At 37.6% G+C, this 6000-nt stretch overlaps 1 protein-coding gene across 1 annotated transcript in view; it reads right to left on the minus strand.

The window, feature by feature from the left end:
• The window catches only part of LOC135208777 (betaine--homocysteine S-methyltransferase 1-like), a 55760-nt gene extending 53346 nt beyond the window's left edge, over positions 1-2414 (minus strand). Inside the window, exon 1 of the mRNA XM_064241295.1 lies at positions 2287-2414. The gene's annotated coding sequence lies outside the window, so the exon portion shown is untranslated. The remainder of the gene's footprint in view (positions 1-2286) is intronic.
• Positions 2415-6000: the final 3586 nt, after the last annotated feature.

The raw sequence follows: 6000 nt of genomic DNA on the forward strand, positions 1-6000 counted from the left end.
TTTACCAAGGCTAGAAAAAACTTTTATTATCCACCGACTGGAAAATATGAATTCAAAAGTAGTCAGTGTATTCCGCTTCCTTATCATCATAGCTTGGAAAGGGTGCAGCATTTATTAAAACAGAATAGGGAAAATAGGTTGGATTTAGCTTTTAGGTATAATACCTCGTTAAAATCAAAGTTGATTAGGAATCATGAAAAAGAAAGGAAAGATGACGTTGGGGTTTACGTAGTACCGTGTAAAGATTGCAATAAGTGTTATTATGGGGAATCAGGCAGGGGATTAGGTATAAAATTAGAGGAGCATAAGCGATCATGCAGGATGGGATCGAAATATAGTTCAGTTGCCAGACACACGTTAGAGTTAGGGCATGTAATTGACTGGGAAGGAGCGAGAGTAATTTACAAAGTTAATAACGTAAGTAGACGCAGAGTAGTTGAGGGGGCTCTTATCAATATTTTAAACGTGTTTGACTTTAACAAATCATTTACCCAAAAGGATACATTTTTAAATTATTTGGTTCTTAAAACTGTAAATATTAGTACAGACGTTGTTTGCACCACTCCTATTGCCCAGGTTGTCTCTCTTTCTCCTGCCCAGGTATTGGAAGGAAGAACCCCCATTGCAGGTGCCGATGCAGAAGATTTGGACGAGGGAACAGCCGAACACACAGAGGAGGTAGTTCAACCACGACGATCGGCTCGTCTCTTGGCCAGACATTTGAACGAGGGAATAACATGACTGAGATAGTTTGTTTTGGTTGTTATCTCCCTTGGGAACGGTTCCAGAGTCCTGCCTGTCCTTCGTAACTTTTTTGTATATATTTTTTAAAAAGGAAAAATCAGCACGGCTGATGAGGTCTACTGATCAAGTAGACGAAAGCTCCCGTCTTTTATGTATTTTAATACACATTTTTACATAAGTGTGGACTATTATTACTTCAGATATTCCAGTCACGTTATGGTGATTTTTTGAGACATATATATATGTACACACACACACACACACACACACATATATATATATATATATATATATATATATATATATATATATATATATATATATATATATATATATATATATATATATATATATATATATAAACCTGGCCTTGCACCGGAATTAATCCTATGATACTCTCTCGTAAGGCAACATTAATACAAATCAGAGTAGTACTACAAGGCAACACTGGAACTACCGTAAAAACCCAAGGAATAGAACATATAAAATATCCTATATTCATTGATACTAAGTGAAAACAAACAGCGGGACTGCACTCTCGAATATGTCCAATCTCATGATTACCCTTTACCTCGAGGTTAAATTCTGAAAGCGCACCTTACTGGATTAGGATTAAATGCCTCCTTTGGCAAGATGGGAAACGTGGCATCGCCGCTAATATTATATAAAATATAGCTCAATCTTTCGTAGCTAGAGTATATAGGTAGTAGACTCGTATTTCCTGTATCACTAATATCAATAAGATATATATATATATATATATACTATATATTATATATATATATATATATATAAAGGTGTGAAGAAGGTGAAGCACCAGAATGAACACTGCTCACGAAATTAAAATAAAAAAAAAAAAAAAATAAATAAATAACGTGTTTGGCGGTAGGGCCATACTACACAACCAAACTTACCAAAGGACAATTCCATTTTAGAACGAATCATTCGCTGACGAGCTAACCTGAAGGTTTAAACCCTAATCGTAGTTTATAAAACTAGCTTAAACCCGTCACGGTTTTCACTCGAAAAAGAGCCCCAGTGCCTTACGCAAAGTTCCCGAATCTGAGTGCAACCACGCTTCCCGCCATTTTTGGCGGTGCATAGTGACAGCAGAAGTTGCGCTTTCGAACTATTTATATAACAGCAGCGGTTGCCCCCGCCCCATGGCGAATCAGTACTTTTGAAGACGGTAAATGTAAATAATAATCCGAGTATTTCTTTGGAAATTACAGTTTCCCTTAGTATTCGGGTTGCTTATTAAGAATTTACCGTTATGTTGGGCGGTCGACGGTAATGAACCCCCAGGGGCCAGTACTAAACAAGGCGAAATACATTGGAAGCCCCAATCCCTAGTGTATGTCGTAATCGCGGTTACGTTCCTTGCAGTCCGTGCGGAGTTATTCTTTAGAATTACCCAGACATCATAAGACATTACCTGGCTAAAGCTTCCTTGTTGAACATAGGCCTAGGCTTCCAATCTCGCTCACGCCACATAGGCCTAAAGTTAAATTTTTTGTTTGTGCAAATATCATGAAATCATACCTGGAGGACGAATCCTGTACCCTTATATTAACTCCGCTGATGAGGAATTTGGGAATATCCACTCCGAACCGCGGGTACGTTACGAATTTTGAAGATGAAAATCACACTCAGCAACACTTACAATGTCTAGAGGGAAACTGACCGAAAACGACAATTTCGGCAATTATTAATAAGGATTGCCAATATTTGCGCTGACACAAGCCATAAAATCACCTGCCGTACGATTACATAATTTGAGCTGGATACTTATATGTATATAAAATTTTACGTATATGCATATATATATGCATATGTATGTATATCGTAATTATAGACAGAACAGAAAAAATTCCATTTGCGTAAAGTTGGCACTCCTAGTTGGTTACGTACGCTCGTGATTTCAACTTGATCTTGACCTAGGACATCCCAAGATGGAATAACATAAGGTGAGATCGTCGGTCGCTCGGTTCCCGCACTGTGACGTCACAGGTGCGCGTCGTATGTTTTGACAGTAATTTGTTGCTATGCTGGTGTTCACAATTTCCATACAGGAAAATACTTTCTCTCTCTCTCTCTCTCTCTCTCTCTCTCTCTCTCTCTCTCTATCACTTAAAACACAGTTATATCAAGATATCTAAGACCTTACCATACAGAATATGATCTTGTTGGAATACAAATAACGAAAATAACGAGGGTGAATGAATATGAAAAAAAAAGCTTTCCATTCTCTTATTTAATTAGCGTATTGTTCTTTTATTTACCAAAAATTACCGAAGATTTTTTTTCATTTTGTTTACACCTATTTAAAGAAATTCTGACTTCCTTTCAGCAATTAATGTCTTCATCCTAAAATGTATTTTGCACCAAATAAAGAACTTCATTACTTCCTCTGGAGCATCAATGTTGCTCCTACTGGCACCTACCTAATCGTCATCTAAGTAAACGCAGTCTAGAAATAGTGTCATGACCCTGATGTGAAAGAAAACCTTGACATAGTCTTGCAAGTGGCTTAATGGCGTCTCCAGTTGACTGCCTGACAAATTTGTTCCTCCAGGAAGGCATTCTCCTTTTGGGATCCAATAATAAGAGGCCCTACAGTGCCCTTAGAATACTGTAAACTTGAAGTGAGTCCCGTGGTATGAACAGTAAGTACAGCACCGTTCTAGAGATCACTGTTGTGATGCCAGGTTTAGTAGCCGCCATCTTGCCACTAGACCTATGCTCAAATTTCGCCCAGCCTTGAATTCAGTGTAGGCAGTTCTCTCTCTTAAATTGTCATTGTAATGATCCACATATATCTCCATACCTACGAAAATTGTGATATAAGTGCCAGCAGTTCGTTGTAAAAATGCATGTGCGTATTATAGACCTCACTGCTGGTTTAATTGTTATCCTCTGTAATGCAAAAACTGCCTCATATTTTGCACTATAGCAAAACCACGCCAGCGTTGATATATTCTTTTGCAAAGTATGATTACTGTTCGCGTTATTGTTTCACATGTATATTTCTCTGGTTATTACCTGGGTTCTATGAATTTTTGGACACTCATACACGCGTGAATTTCGGCTTATGGGCGCTATAACGAATGACTAATACTGTTGTGTGAACACGTTGGAAGTTTTCGCTATGAATTATGTTCATATTCAGCTGTGTTCGTAAACAGATGACTGCGAATGCATAAACTGTTCATTGAATTAACGAGCATTCTTCATAATCGAGGTAACAATTTTGTTTGTTTCCTATCATGAAAAGTTGTTAGGTTAGTTCTTCGAAAGACTTAATACGATTTTATTTACTTAATCGAGTAGTTTATTCTTTCGCTTTTGATGACAGTTTCTCAGTATTTGCAATAATTTGTCTAATCTCACGTTCGCAATCGTCTTTGATATGTGATGCCCATTATATAGGCCTACATATTCACTGTTCACCGATAAGATAATAAAATAATAATAATAATAATAATAATAATAATAATAATAATAATAATAATAATAAAAATAATAATAATAATTAACTTTATTATTATTATTATTATTATTATTATTATTATTATTATTATTATCATCTGAGAAAAGCTTTAACGAGCTTCCCCTTTCAAACAGTTCAGAAAAAGCTAAAAAAATATTCAATAAATACATATTTGCACGATGAAGTGCATTGTTCTTCTGGACAAAGGATGATTAATACGACACAATCCAATAAATATGCAATACCATTCTCTCTCTCTCTCTCTCTCTCTCTCTCGTTTCACTACTCTCTTTGTCCCTTTCCCGTGCAGTATTTCAGGAGGGCAGAGAAATTCCAGAAGGACATATAAACATTTGTGTCAAGTATTTGTACGGTCAGTAACTTAGACCCATAGATATAGAGACTTGCTCAGACCTGCAGGGAAAGGAGATACTTTACGGTCAGCTACTCAGACCCATAGATATAGAGACCTTGCTCAAAACCTGCAGGGGAAAGGTGATTATTCACAAAGAAGCGCTATGTATACGAGACGTATTGCAGTATTTGTATACGCAGAGGGTGAATGACAAATGAAGGACTGGACGTTGAGGAGCTGCAGGTCGTCTAAGAAAGTTTTATTTTAACGCAGTGACGTTTCGGAGGTATTGCGCTGTACTGGTAAACACCATCGCCACACCTTGATCCAAGTTTCTGAGTACAATCGGCGTCTCATCTAGTCTCTCTTCTTCACATTTCTTTAATCATTTACACTTCGTCTCTTCTCTCCCCGAGTGTAAAATACTGATATGCATTCTTCAGCCGTGAAAATCTGGTTCATACTTACGTCAGACTGAAAGATCTCTTGGGGGCTCAGTAGTCAACCTTGAGACTAATTTCCTTTCTGTTCAGATGATAATGTTGCCTTGATATATGGGTTGTCCTCGAGGCAGTAATGAGTTTGTTTTGCTCCTCGTAAATTATGAAGGGCCTAGATTTGTACTCCAGTATTCTGTTCTTTACCCTCGCATATTAATTGTACTATTGACCTACTGTTTCTCTAGCCCTCTCTGTTCTTATTTTCACTGGAAACCCTCCTCAAGGTTCCTATTATTATTATCATAATTATTATTATTATAGTATATGAAACCTATTCACATGAAATATGCCCACTAAAGGGACCATTGACTTGAAGTTTGTCGGTTTCAACCTCCCACCGCTAAAGATCCCACACTGCAGTAGTAACTTTTCGTGCTACAGAGCCAGTGATTTTTCGTAGCACTGGGGAAGGCGCGAACTCGCGACATCTGAGCGGTATCCTACAACGCTAGTACCATACCAGCTACAGTGTTGCCAACTGTATGGTACTTGCCCTACGCGTAGGGTAATCTGGGGAAAATCTTAGACAACAAGGCAATATTTTCAAGTGTAGGGTAATTGTAACAAGGTAAGTTTAGATCAATATGCTTATTAGTATTCATGATATTGCATATAAACACAATCTAAAGATTTATTTATTATCATAGCCGCAGAATGTTGGGTCATTTTCAGTTATGTAGGGTCATTTTTCGTCTCCTGCTGGGGGAGTAGGGTTAGAGGGGTTGGTATCACTGCCTAGCTGTAGTTCGGAAGCTTATATATACCACCTGTCTCTCTGTTGGTTTTGTATACAAGTAGCACCGGCTTCTTGACGTCACCCCTACCTAAGCGGCTTAGTTTAATTTAGATTTATCACTCCTAATTACCCTCTCGAGATTTCTCCCTTTATTAATTAGAGGGATTATGTCTTA

Source organism: Macrobrachium nipponense, chromosome 35 (assembly GCF_015104395.2).
Source record: "Macrobrachium nipponense isolate FS-2020 chromosome 35, ASM1510439v2, whole genome shotgun sequence".
Classification (NCBI taxonomy): Eukaryota; Metazoa; Arthropoda; class Malacostraca; order Decapoda; family Palaemonidae; genus Macrobrachium; species Macrobrachium nipponense.